The sequence below is a fragment of the Anolis carolinensis genome, chromosome 1, assembly GCF_035594765.1.
Source record: "Anolis carolinensis isolate JA03-04 chromosome 1, rAnoCar3.1.pri, whole genome shotgun sequence".
In the NCBI taxonomy this organism is placed as follows: domain Eukaryota; kingdom Metazoa; phylum Chordata; class Lepidosauria; order Squamata; family Dactyloidae; genus Anolis; species Anolis carolinensis.
In genome coordinates, this window is record NC_085841.1 from 121,304,104 (window position 1) to 121,318,783 (window position 14,680).

General features: G+C 39.1%; 1 protein-coding gene across 4 annotated transcripts in view; it reads left to right on the forward strand.

The window, feature by feature from the left end:
• Positions 1–14,680, forward strand: part of filip1 (filamin A interacting protein 1) — a 153,811-nt gene that overhangs the window by 37,565 nt on the left and 101,566 nt on the right. For 2 of the 4 annotated variants that reach the window (XM_008122091.3, XM_008122080.3), the window contains exon 1: positions 6,583–7,061. The exons of 1 other annotated variant lie outside the window; for it this stretch is intronic. The gene's annotated coding sequence lies outside the window, so the exon portion shown is untranslated. Of the gene's footprint in view, positions 1–6,582; positions 7,062–14,680 lie in introns of those variants that run through there. One more of the 4 variants, XM_003215681.4, reaches the window with a different exon arrangement.

A 14,680-nucleotide genomic window follows, 5' to 3' on the forward strand; every position in this document is an offset into this window, starting at 1 on the left:
CTGTGGATGTTGGTAAACCTATTCCAGAAGTAAGCTGATGTGCAATTCAACTGCATTAGATCACATTGTGAGTAATTTACAGTCGCCAATTTCCCTTCACACTTTCCACAATATCTTTTGTTTATGAGGGCACCAGTTTCCTGTGCTGCTACACAGGAAACATTGCAGAAATTAGACATTAACCAATTGTATGTTTCTGATTGTTTGCTCAGTTAAAGGAACTTTGTCAGAACAAAGACAGGACATAATCCAACCAAAGTTTAGCAGTCTTGAGTTTCCTTAAGAGAAATATACAGCGCAATCCTATGTCTTTCTATTTTGGAGTATATACTGTGAATTCTCTCAGTAACTGGTTGTGGTTGTTGCATTGTGTGTTAAAATGCCTTATTTTAAGATGACAAATAGCAACACAGTCACAATAATAATTTGAAATACAGCTTTGTATCATCAAAATAGTTTATTGTACGGACCCAAGGCCATGATAAAAAAGCACCACATGCACACAATAATACCGCTTTGTATAAAATAATTAAACAAAATGACTTTAATCACATAATGACTTATAAGAAATAAGGCCTAAAATCACCACAGCCATAAATCTTGCTTCTTTGTTTATGAGATAAAAGAAGCCCAAACTGTAGCAAATTTCTTTTTTCCCCTTTAGGTTCTCTTTTAGCCATTGAATTCTATGTCTGAAGTAAATCTTTTGGTGCATTCCTCCAGGTAACTGATTTTTAAGGTTTTAATCTGAACTATCTACTGAACCCTCTCCTAAGTTAAGAATACAAACTAGGTCATGTCTGCAATGTTTTTGACAATATTACTGGCAACTGGCATGTATAATGACTTCCCTATGTGTTATCATATTCCACCCCTTCCACTCCTAGTATTGCAGAGACACAACAGTGTTATGTTAAATGGCCTCCACCCAGAGGAAGTTAGTTGTTTTTACATAGACAAATTAATTATTTCTGATATTAGACTTCATTTATAGCTAGTATTTAACATACATTAATTAACAACATTATACTAACAAAGTTTAACAGTACTAATAATTTTTGACTGAATTCTGCAAGTAGCTCCAACTAGAGTTGACTCATTGGATTACTTTCTGATTAAATCTATGGGATTGTTCTAGTTGGAACTAACAATAGAGTTCAAGTCTAGTTATCTACTACAGAATATTTGTCAGCTTAAGAAAAGATGGGGAACATTTTTAGTAAGCTACCTTGATTTCTAGTTTTGGGGAAAAGATGGGATGATGGTGGCGGCACTGGTGTTTGTGATGGTGGTGGTAGTGATGATGATGATAGATGCATCCCATAATCCCTGAATTTCACTTCCTTCCCTGGAAAGTTGGGAAAGAATTTATGAAAACCTCTAGTCATTAACTGGAGCTAACAACAAGGATTAATGTGTAGGAAAAGGCAGGAGAATGAACAAAGCTGTCCATTCTTTCAGCTGGTTTTTGTTGATGCCAGATAGTCTTATCTCACAACTCAGTCAGCTTGCAAGCTGGGGTTCTTCGTATGTTTTAGACTGCAACTATCATTCTCTCTTACTATTAGCTATAATGAATGCAATAAATGCATTGAAAATGAATGCACTGATAAAAGAGCTATTCTGGATAGCTCTACAAACATGAAAGCTCATTTAGCCCCACAGTGTTAAACTAAAAACTAGAGGAAGGGACGTATTTCAAAGATCTGTACAGCACATTCTTTTGGGCTGTGTCATTCAAAGTGTTCATATTGTTCTGGGTCTGTCAGGGAGGAGTACCATGTTGCTTTCATCTGGCTTGTTGGCATCAAATGCTCTGAATCAGAACACCTGTAACTCAGATCCAAGATTTATTCAGTCTTGAAACACTGACATTTTGATCTATACTGTTTTCAGTGAGAGGGATATGAGTTTCCTCTTATGCCATGAATATTGAAACTATGGAGAAGTTGTCATCTGCACATTTCCTAGAGAGATATAGCTAGCTGGCCCTTTTTGGCAAACAGGGCTTAGAAACATTATGTTTTGGGACCCTAGCTTCTATAATCCTTCAACCAGCATAACTGTTCTGGAAGGCTCAGACCTGTATTCAGTTGCCAAAAAAATTATGTCAAAGTCATGAAATAAAATGTCACACTCCATGTAGCTTGTCTAATTTAGTAGGTGTCATCTTTTCCCTGAAAAGGTAGACAGCTTGGCAAAATTGTCATGGAGATGAGAGGGTGAGGAGCAATTTTCTACGTGCCATGAGGAATCCAGTACCACCGTAATTGCAGCCCAGTAAATTTTTACAAGATTTTAGGGCAGTTTTTTGCAGTAGCTGGATGCCATCCCAGTAGACACCCCACCAGGAAGGCCCATTTTTGGGGGGTGGGGGTGGATTTAAACAAATGGCGAAGCTTCAGTGTGGGTTCAAACCATGTCTGGAAGCACCCTGAGGTACCTCCTAATGACTTGCCTTCGTGATGAAGGATGATCTACACTAAGCTCTTTATTTTTCACCCTTCATTGAACTCTTCCTTGCTAAACCTATGCTTTAGTTCACAAAATATTTAATCCAAATAGTCCATACATTGCTATCTGTCTGCTGTAGAGTGAGTCAATTGTAGTTTGCAGCTTTATCTCCCTGCTGGTGTTTTATTCATGGCCAGTCTTAACACTGTAGAAAGCAAAGAAGCTAAGTGGGACAGCATGTTATAAGAAGCAGATCTTTGGTTTAACTGGCAAATGGAAGGCGCAATCTCTTCCCAGAAACAGCAATATATGCATTTCACTGTTGGAACATCTTTTAAAAAAGAGTTTCTTTTTACAATGGAGCCAGCAACTGTGGACCATTAGTCCCATCAAGGGAAGGGTCAGATCTGAGCAGTAGACATCAATCTGAGATAAAATGGGAACCAGTGGCTAGAAGGTGAGAGCTGGAGCAACAACATGAACTGAAAGGTTAAGACAGAAGAGATCCTCAGGACTAATTGACAAACAGACAGAACAGAAAACCATGCAAGAAGAAAAGACTGAAGTACAGTACTATAAAAAAAAAAACACAAGAACAATCCAAAACAATTCAAATTTCAGTATCTCTGTGTTTTTCAGAATATGTTTTACTAGGAGCCATCTTATACTCTTATTTGTCCAAGAGAATCCAGAATCCATCATGACCAAGACCTCATGGCATTTCACTATGTAGGCTGAAGATGTAACCTACAGATATATGACTTACCATATAAAGTTGACTCGCACAGATCTAAAGTCTATCAGTTGTAATCAAAACTGACAGCAACCTCTGTTGTGCTAGCTGTTGGATTATGGGACTTGTAGTTCAACATATGTGGCACAAACCGCCAGTCTGGATGTGGCTAAGCTGGAATAGTATCTGGCTGAGAAAGGCTGCTCCTGTCAATAAAAAGACTTTCTCATAAAGGGAAGAATTTCTTTAATGTAGAGCAACGAATGAATTAAATTGGTCAAGGGCTATAAGTATAAATACTTGATTCAAAATTGAAAGCAGATTAGTAAGGCTGAGATTAGCATAAGAATGGCCATGTTAGAACAAAATTTAGAATTGCTATGAATGTGAGTTCCAGTGCCTGATAGGCAGGAGTTAAATGGGACTTCTTTGTCTGACTAGAATAGCATATAGTAGGGAGTAGTCATGTCTAATCATTCCAGAAACAACACATTGCTCAGTCTGTGAGGATGAATGTTTAAGTTAATCACAGATTCTTAAAGTCATCATGATGGTTATTTTTAAAGACAAGGCAGTAACAAAAAGCAGATACAGTGTACACATATTCTTACTATAGCACTATGAGAGAAAAGGCTTTTTAGGATACTATGTGAGAACTCTTGCTGTGCAAAAATTAAAAGAAGGCCCAAGATTTCCATGAGAGCAGAGTGATAAGTTATTCACAAAATAGTCTGCGTGTCTCAGACAGTTCTCTCACAAACATTATCTTGTGTGATTCAATAGGCATACTTTCCAATAAATGCCCTATGAAACAGTGATGGTTGGTGTGTGTGTGTGTTGCCATGTCCAAATCTAACAAAGCCGTAGTGTTGGGGAGGTGGAGCAGAGATGATAAATAGTTGCTGGTAACCATTTCCCCTGCACTTCTATCCTGATCTAAATTGCTCCCTACCTTCCCACAAGATTAGATATGGTGAAATTTTGGAAACTAGTTCAACACCCCTTTCCCCAATGTTGTGAAAGTGTTTCCACTTTGGGATAGAATGGAAGAAAACCAAATGCAATGAAGCCTGAATTCTACTGTTAGCCCCCAACAAGAGCAGACCCATCGAGTCAGGGTGATTTATTGTCAATTGTTGTTATGTGCCTTTGAATCATTTCTGACGTATGATGACTCTAAGGGAACCCTATCGTGGGGTTTTCTTGGCAGGATTTACTCAGAGGAGGTTTGCCATTGCTTTTCTCTGAGGCTGAAAGAAAGTGTGTGACTTGCCTATGGCCATGCAGTGGCTTTCCATGGCTAAGCAGGGATTCAAAAGCTGTAGCCCAATATTTAAAGTATACCACACAGGTTCAGGGGGATATTTACTTATGCCAATCAAAAATTGACATCTATTCTTATTAGGACTAACCAATGTGAACTTGAGGTCTCTTCCATCATGCATAGTTGTTATTTGCAAAGATTGGAAACATCATTTTTGTGGGTCACAAGTTCCAAAATCTCTTAAATACTATGCCCAGTGACTAAACTGTTATGGGATTCTGGGAGCTGTAGTCCAAAAAGGTAACATTTCTAAGCTCTGTCTATTTATATAACAATATGCTTTAGCAGTCATGCACCAACCCCCAGAGTCGGACATGACTAGACTTCATGTCAGGGGAAAACCTTTACCTTATGGGGTGGTTGTGTGTTTTCAGGGCTGTGAGGTAACCTCTGAGGATGCCTGCCATAGGTGTGGGTGAAACATCAGGAGAGAATGCCTCTGGAACATGGCCATACAGCCCAGAAAATACACAACAAACCTGTGATTCTGGCCATGAAAGCCTTCGAGAAAACAGCTTTACCTTATGCTTTTCCATGAACAGTCTCAGCACATAGAAATCTGGCATGTCTTGGAAGATGTTCAGATAGAAGCTTTCTCCTTGTTTTCCAGCATAAATGCTTAGTCTGTACAGAAGCAGAGTGTGTAGGAATAGCTTACCCCATGGGCAATGTTTCTCGGGGGAACTGGTCTCCTGACTATGTTAGTTTCTTTCCTTTTGTCTTTCACAAAATCCCACTGGAATTCTTATTCCATCCCAGGTTTCTACTCTGCAAAACTTTGTCTTCTCACACAGAAATCTGTGTGTATTTGGTACATATATTCCTAAGTTCTTGTGTATTTCTAGTACATGAATTTTAGTGCATTTCTCCTTTAAAATGCTCAGTAAGTTTGAGTAGTATAGTGGTTTGAGCATTGGTCTATGATGCTGGCCCCATCTATACTGCCATATAATGCAGTCTGAAACTTCATTATATGGTCAGTGTAAACTCATGTATGCAGTCCAATGCAGTTAAACTGCATTAAATGGCAGTGCAAAAGGGGCTCCTGAAGACCAGGGTTCAGATATCTGCTTGGCCATGAAAACCCATTGGGTTCCCTTGGGCAAGTTGTCCTCTCAGACTCACAGGAAAGCATAGATGACCCCCTCTCCGAACAAATCTTGCCAAGAAAAGCCCATGATAGGTTCACCTTAGGGTCCCCATAAATTGAAAATTACTTGATGGCACAGAACTAGCATTTTTCAAATATATGACTTTTTAAAAACCCAAGAATATATATTTTTGAGATGTACACTTTTTATGTTTTGCAGCTCGAGAGGGGATAGAATGGGTAGAATCGTGTCCTCCCCATTAAGTTCAGGCAAAAGCATACTGCTATAACCTTTTGTAGCTTGTGTGTTCTTCCTCACTGATAACATTTGCTTTCTTTACTACACCCTGATGTTGCTTGGCCACACATGTCCTTATTCTCATTTACAAAATGTTGTTGGTTTTGTTACTCACAGGAAACTGTGCAGTTCTATGAAAATATGACCTCAACCACAATACAGTTTCCAAGATCACTAATCCAGGGCTGAGAGTAAAGCAAGTTCAAAACTCCCGTCAAGGTCCATCTCTGTCCTTGTATTTTTTCTGAGCTGTTTTGTACTCATTGCTAGTAAACACTGATTGAACCTGAAGACATACTTGCATCCCATAATAGTGGAGTATGTAAACAGGGTGCTAGACTGCCAAAGTCCTGCACGCAAGCCGTGCTAGCATTCCACACACAAAGCAGATTAGCTCATTCCAAAATAGGCAAAACTGCCTCTTTCCCTGTAAATATGTTTTAAAGCCTTTAAATAGCTTGAAATATACATGCACACATACCATAAAAATAAACACCACATTGACTTGCCATAGTGGTCCCCCTAATCTCATTTCATTTTTTGTTCATTTACACACCCATGTGTCAAATCACAGGACAATTGTTTTTAAAAAGCTATTTCTTTCCATGTACTGAGGTGGCCACAGAGTGCAGCTCTATATCCACTGATAATTCAGCAGCTGAGGAACTCAGCAAAGGCTGCTCCAAACTTCTCAGCTGTTGACAGGCTTGACTTGCTGAGAACAGCAGTTAAATATAGCACAAGCAGAGCTCAGCTCAACAAAGTCATTGCTCTTAACAGGAGACCAGGAGAGGGGGAAACACAATCTCAGGACTTCACTGCCAAAGCTTCGCACCACAGAGCAACAGTTGTGGGTGGGGGCAAGACAACAAGGGGAAAGACTTCCCAAACAAAAGCCTGGGTGAAACAGAAGAGAAGAGTTTACAGCACCTCCTGCTTCTTCAGACTGGTGTCTCTCTGGACAGGAACTACGTTCCTCTTCTGCTCTGCTCCCTTTTTTCCTGCATGACTTCAGTCACTGGCAGATCTAGAAAGAGAGAAAGAACAACCCCATCTGTTTGGTTCTTCTGGGCCTGGCGTGGTCATGCAAGCTGATTTTCTGAAGTCTTTCAAGAACACGGTCTCTTTGTAAAGGGCATCTGGCTATTCCTATAGCTGGCAGGTAAGACATATTGACTTCAATAGATTTTCATTTCCTGTAACAGCAAAATAATATCTACCTACCTACCTTGTTTATACATGTTTCCTGATTCTATTCCCTCCTTACTTTCTTTGCTTAATGTTCAGAGAGGCACTTTCACATTTATCACAACAGGGACATTTTCACGTTCATCAGACTATGTTGTAAAAAAAGTACCTGAAATGAAGTCAGGATGACATGACAGAGTTTGCAAAGGAATGGATGCAGAAATGAGTTTTGTTTGTCTAAAGCACATGGTGTCAGAAAACACATTAAGGCTTCTATGCTCTTTATATGGGGATTAATTCCACTGAACTTGGTGGGTCTTATGAGGAAACGTGTAGAGTTGCCTTACTTGATTTTTTGAATGAGTGTCTTGGGCTAGCATCTCAGTAGCTGTAAAACCTTAACAATGAAGCCGGCATGGTAAGTCAGAGGAAATAAGGCATGCTGTAATATTTTGAATTAATTGCATGAGCCTTGCCTGCTGTTTTATATTTCACTGTTCTATTTTTTGCATGTCCCTCGTCCACCTGGTACATTTTGTTCTTCCCTGTTGACAATTGCCCTGGGTGCTTCTGTGGCTGTATCAAAGATGTCAATCATATTAAATCAGATTGAGTGTTTACTTCTCATGAACAACACCATGAGCTCGCTCTCTGGACATTCATAAACAAGATATTTTGGGATGCAGAAGTTATTGAATTCATTTCTTTAAGTATAACTGTCTTTATGACCAACGGACAGTTAATTATTTGCCCCTTTGCTGGAACTGCATGTCTTACTTGCTGGCTTGACAAGAAATACTACAGTGATAAAACTTTTCCTTGGAAATAATCATACTGATTTTGTGGAACATTTTTCAAAGTTTCACAATGTTTTGTGAAAGTATGTTTATTGGAATTAGTACATTTTAGCTTTTTTTTTTTTTTTACTTCTCAATTTGGCCAAGAAGCAGAATGTAAATCCTTTACCTACATAAACAATGGTGTTTTGGACTGTAATGTAAAAGTGGGGAATTTGTTCAGTGTACACCACAATCCTGTCTAGATACTATCTATAAAAGATTAGTTAACAAGAACCACAAATATACAAAAATATTCATAATTTGTTGGAAAGGGAGATTTCTTAGAGAAGCAAGTTCTAATTGCAAAAAACGAGTTCAACAAGTCCCTAAAATACTTGCTGTAAGAAGGATTTTTTTAAATACTGTGTTTAAATGTGCCTTCAAGTTGCCTTTCCACTTATGGTGATCCGGCGACCCCATAAATTTCATAGGGTTTCCTTGAGCAATGAGTACTCAGAGGTGGTTTTGCCGGTTCCTTCCTCTGAAATATAGCCTAGAGTACGTGATATTCATTGGCAGTCTTCTATCCAAGTACAGTAGAATCTCACTTATCCAACACTTGCTTATCCAATGTTCTGGATTATCCACCACATTTTGTAGTCAATGTTTTCAGTACATCGTGATATTTTGGTGCTAAATTCGTAAATACAGTAATTACTATATAGAATTATTTTGTATTGAACTACTTTTTCTGTCAAATTTGTTGTAAAACATGATGTTTTGGTGCTTAATTTTTAAAATCATAACCTTTTTTGATGTTTAATAGGCTTTTCCTTAATCTCTCCTTATTATCCAACATATTCGCTTATCCGACCTTCTGCCGGCCTGTTTACGTTGGATAAGTGAGATTCTACTGTACTAACTATGATTGGTCCTGCTTAACTTCCAAGTTCATATTAATCTGATGCTTTTTGGGCATTTAGGCTACAAGATGGCACAACTTACAGGAACCCAAGAAAAATAGAAATGCATTACTTTAATTCAGGCATGGGCAAACTTCCGTCCTCCAGATGTTTTGGACTTCAACTCCTAGAAATCCCCACCAGCTTACCAGCTGTTAGGAGTTGTGGGAGTTGAAGTCCAAAACACCTGGAGTGCCAGAATTTGCTTGTGCCTGCTTTAGTTAAATAGATATAGAAATGAAATTACAAGCTACCATTTCAATTATTGATGCAACAATTAGCAGTGCAATCCTGTGATATATATTCAGAAGGAAGTTCTGCTGGGTTCAGTTGGGTTACAGAAGAGTCAAAGCTCACTGGTTAAACACAGATCACCTTACATCTGGGTAGCTGTGCATAGGATTGCACTGCTTACATTATATACTTCCCAATAAATGTGCTACCAATCAGTCCTAGCTGCTCCTTTTAAAGTTGACTGCTAAGGACTCTGTCTTGATTTATAGCTGCTAACAAATGATGAAGGCACAACAGAAGTGTTTAAACACTAAGAATGAGAGAGTTCCAGAAAGGCAGGGGAAAGTGCCATAATATATTTTTGAAAAGTATCTGGATTACAAAAATCTCAACATATACTCAGCCTCAGCAATACTATCTAACACTGGTATCCTAGGTTCCCATCATAGGAGTGTATGGGGTTCTCCATATCTTCCCCTACCAGCAGCAGGGACAACTCTTCCTTCTCTTTTTATTCCATCATAAGAAATAACCAACATTCATTTTCCAAAGAATGGAATAAAATTCTTATCCTTCCAATGAAGTGGTCAATTATTTAAGGGTCCGTCCAAGCAGCGTCATAATGCGGGACAAAGAAGTGGGTTTAAGAAGTGGGTCCAGACACTGAGCTGTCGGCCCTGGCAAATGGTCTCCCACCATCCTGACTGGTTCAGTTGTAGTGGATTTTAGAAATCTGCAAGATGGACACGGGACACCTGCCGAAAGTTTACTTTTAATTGTTTTTTATTGACTCTCTAAGATGTGCTGGACCTCATAAGTGCTGATGCGGATATACTAATGTGCACACAAAAGGATGATCTCTCATTATCCTCCTGCTGCCTTTACGTTTGCCCTCTTGAACCCCTTTTCCCCTTTGAGATCACTTTCCTGCCATGCTGGTGGCTACTGTGTAAATTCAAGCTTTGTTTAATTTCATAAATATGAGAACAAAAAACAGTTTCAGAAAGTTCTCATGGGAATTGCTTTGCATTTGAGCTTCCATTTAGCCACCTCTGTGTCCATCGCTCCATTCGTTTACAGTCCTCATAATCTGTTTCTGGATTTTAAAATATGCACATTTGCAGGAGCAGTCCACACCAGCATATAGCGACAAAGTCTCATGTTTTTCTTGAGTGCAGGGATATAAAGTGATGTGAATATGCATAGTTTTGGGTGAAATCAGATTTTAAGTGCAACTTTTTAACATGTGTTTTTCCACCAATAATGCAATCCAGCACAAATTTTCAGCAAATGACATCTTGCCACGCTCCCCCCCCCCCCCCCCCGATCAGTTTCTTTCACATTTTAGGGCCTGTGTAGAAGGGCCCTAAGATAGTACTACCCAGAGAGATCAATGTGACAGTGATATTACTAATTACTAATGATAAATGAATGGAACACATACAAAATTGTATGAAAAGAAGACAATGGGACCTAATCTTTATGTATCAGAAATATATGGAATTGTATGAAAATAAGGCAACAAGATCTAATCCTAATGTATCAAAATGTTCAATACAAAACAGACAAAGGTTTACATTTTTCTTGAGTCACTCACGTTGCATTAACTTTAATTACTTCCATCACTTTTTAAATATCTTTCCCACTCCCAAGATAATTTAATAGAAAATATTGTAGTGTTAGCTTTTAAGGATGGATTCACATCAACAAAACAAAATCAGCTCCACTGTCCAGTAACCTGTCTTGATTTGATCCTGTTTGCATTACACAGGTCCTTTATAACCCCAAACTTATCTTTAGTGAGAGCTCTGCGCGTGCGCGCACACACACACACACACACACCTCTTGAAGTAACATCAGGGCAAAAAACAGTGTCCTACTATAGTGTTCACTACATTTTTGGATATGGGATCTCTGGCAGCTCCCAAATTATTTCTCTTTTTTGCCTGTATCAACCTATCAACCAATAGCCTTCCTTGTTTTACTGTCAATCATACCATCCATCTTGCACATTCATTGGGTGGTGCCTCCGTCCAATCTCCTTACCCCCTTTGTGGCTTGAGCACACATGGGACAGAGGATGGGTGGTTTTCATGCTCTGGGGCAGACTGATGGAGCTGGTTTGGGCGAGAGGATGAAGGAGGGCCAGAGAGTGGGGGGAAGGATGGCGGTAGCAGGAGGAGGAAGTGAGGAGAGGCTGCTGCTGGGTGGATCTGGTAGCATTATTTATATCATAAATACAGTTGAATGCAAACGTAATCTGATACCTTTACACCTCTTCTGCCCTAGAAAGAAACTCAGTGACAGATCAAGGAATATGTACACAATCTCTACTCCTCATCTGATCTCTTTACATCTTGTTAGCATGGATCAAACCTAATTTTGTAGAAGTTATTTTCTCCAGCCACATGGTAAATATCTCCTATGTGTTTTTGTTGATGGGTTCATCTAAAGATTTTGCCTAGTTTGCTAAACATATTTTAAAGTAGGAAGCCAAATAGAACTGACTGAGTAACAATAAATATTGTAACCCCATAGACAATTCCTCCATGGCTAAAATCACCTAATTGAACAGGCAGCAGAAAAAGGACCCTAGGATTTTTTCAACAAAACTATGAAAGTAGGGTTTTTAGCAGATAAATTCAAAAGAATTGTCAATAAACTTGATTCATTATTTTATAAGGCAAAGCAAATTAACAGAGCCCTTGGGGTGCGTTATAAAAGTATAAATTTACAAAATCATGTTCAAGGTTGAACATATTATTTTTCCCTAAGTAGCTGTGCTATGCAGAATTTCATCCTGGGAAAAGACACTGTCCCAAAGAAATGTGTGTGCTGTTGTTTTTCCACCCTCGCTTGCTACATTCTTGGATGACTTCATCAAAATCCCTAGAAATTGAATTCTTTCCAACAGTAGAGTAACCTACAACTAGATCTTGCTAGCATAGATTTGTACAGCCATTGATATCTATCTTTGCTCTGTTTTTGCTGGACATATATGTTGAAGCAACCTCTCCACTTCACTTTCAGTTATTCAGAAGGAAAACAAAGTATCCCACTGTTAATACCACTGTTATTGGTAATATCTGTTCAAGATAATTTACAGCCTAAGGAAGGGAGGAAGGAGAAACCAAAGGGAGAGAAAGGGAGCCAAGTGGCAATGGGAAAAGAAGGTGATTTATCAGCATACGATTGATTGATAAAGACTTAAAATAGTGTATAACTACTAAAATAATCTATAAATATTAAAATAAATATAGTGTCCCTACTTCGTGGATTTTCACTTATTCAGGGTGATCCTGAAACCTAACCCCAGCGATAAGTGAGGGAACACTGTATTGAGCACAGTTTGATGCTTGCCAACCATTGTACTGGAGTAGAAGATGTGTTGCCATACTGGTAGTGGATGGACTGCAACCCGCCCCTACACTGACCATTATATCTAATGGTGAAGAATTGTGAGATTTGCAGTTGAGTGTCTAGAGGACCACATGCTCACTATTCCTGCTTTACATGCTAGAGGACCTATAAAATGCCTAGAGATGACATAATTTGTTAGATGTTGATAGATACTGGTCCTGTGAATACAGAGGTCATATTGTACTTTACAATTAGAGCATTTGTAGAAAGAGCAGACAAAGTAACAAAGGAAATGTGAACATAGCAAGTTAAAAGTTCTAGATATGAATTATATTTGATGTCTTACTCTTTACAGTTCAAGAAATGTGTGAACTGTAGACGGGCACAATTCTCATTTGAGAGCAATGCCCTCATTTTGCTTCTGGTCTTTGCACCCCTGCTGATCAGTCACTTTCAATCTTTAGCAATGCAGTTTGTTGTTCTACTGCCTCAGGACTCTATTAATTTCAATATTTTATGACTAAAAGCTTCCTGCCAAATGATTCCAAATGATTTTCGATGCTGCTTAGCATTCTATCACCACAGCCTCCTACCTCAGCAGACCAACTCCAGTGCCTTACAGATTCACTGATTGTCCCAGTTTTATAGGGATGGTCTCAATCCCCTACTGTTCCACCTTTTCAGCTGCTTTTATAATGTCCCAGTTTTTCTCTCCTCCTCTCACTTTCCCCCTTTGTCCTCAAACCTTCTTCAGCTGCTGCAACGTGAGTTCAAAGTGTGCCCTCAATTGACTCAGCAGAAAGGAGAAGAGATATGGAGGCAGAATCTTGCCCTTTCCAGTACATTCATCCAAAAGCAAACTGCTGCAGCTTCTCCTGGTTTGCAGGAAACATACAATTTTTGCCATCTTCACCACACTTTGATATTGCATGGCGACATATGTTCCAGTTTCCAACTGTTAAATATCTGATGGTATTGCCTTATCTTCTCAGATTTATGCATTGCTTGATGTTCAGTGTTACTCTGAGTGAATTAAAGGCATATGATCATTACACAATGAGACCACAAGAGAAGTATGTTAAAAAGTGTGTGTGGGGGGGGGGGGGGGAGAGAGAATGGGATAGGGTAGGTGCTCCTCTGGCTTCCTGCATCCTTGTCACCTTTATCCATTTTTATCAGGGAGGCTGTTTGCCCAGACAGCAATCTTTCTAAGTTAGTGAAGACACATTCCAAAAGCACCAGGAGGAACTTGAATGCCCCATTCCTGGCGGCCCAGCAACTACGTATTTGCACCTGCTTGCAAATGCCTGCCTCGCCATTTTAGACACTAGAACGTGTGGCATCGGGGAGGCAAGTGCTGCCAATAGTCTGGTAACTAAGGGACATCTTCCCTCTGAAGACCTGCTCTTGAACACTTGAGCAACTTCTAAGCTTCCCCTTATCAAAGAATAAAAATAGCAATGTTCGTCATTCATGGTAACTCCCATTACTGGATGCATTTTCCACATGGTTCCCCTTTTATATTCAGTCAAGATTCTCTGGGTCTTACAGCTTTCACATTTAGGGTCCTCAATTTCTCTTTCTGAATTCCCATGATGTTATCTTGTATCTCAGAGCATTTTAAAGCTGTTGTTTCCAGGTATCCATTTTCCTCTTTAAAGAGTTTGTATGGGGAAGCTTGTGTTGAAAGCAAGTGTTTGTTTTTTTCAAAGGAGATAAACACAGTTGCAAATACATTTAAACACATAACTGTTCTAGCTGTTTTTATTCAGTAGCATAGCAGTTTCGTGCAATAAAAACCCAAGGTTCCAATTCTGTTCTCACTTAGCTACATATCAAACACGATGGGACCTACTTTTGAGAAGAAACTACAAAGAATGAATTGCAAACCACAGGATTCCATAGGATGCCACTATGACATAAAACAGAGCCAAAGAAATAGAATTTTGTGAAGTGAAATGCCTAAACCTCTAACAGTTGGCTGGGGGATTCTGGGAGTTGTAGATATTTCTAACTCTCACTATGAAAATGAAAGACATGGGCCCAAACCTGAAGACAAGATCAGCCTGGAAGGATATACTCCTGCCCCATTTGCAAGGAAAGGCAGAAAATGACTGCTCGCTGTTCTTTGAGATGTATTTAATCTCTAAGGTTATGCAAATAAGTCATCTGCAGGACTTAAATATCTTTCATTACCAGGCTAGGCAGAGACTGAGTCATCCAACAATGATAAAGTATTATGCTGTTACTCTCAATAT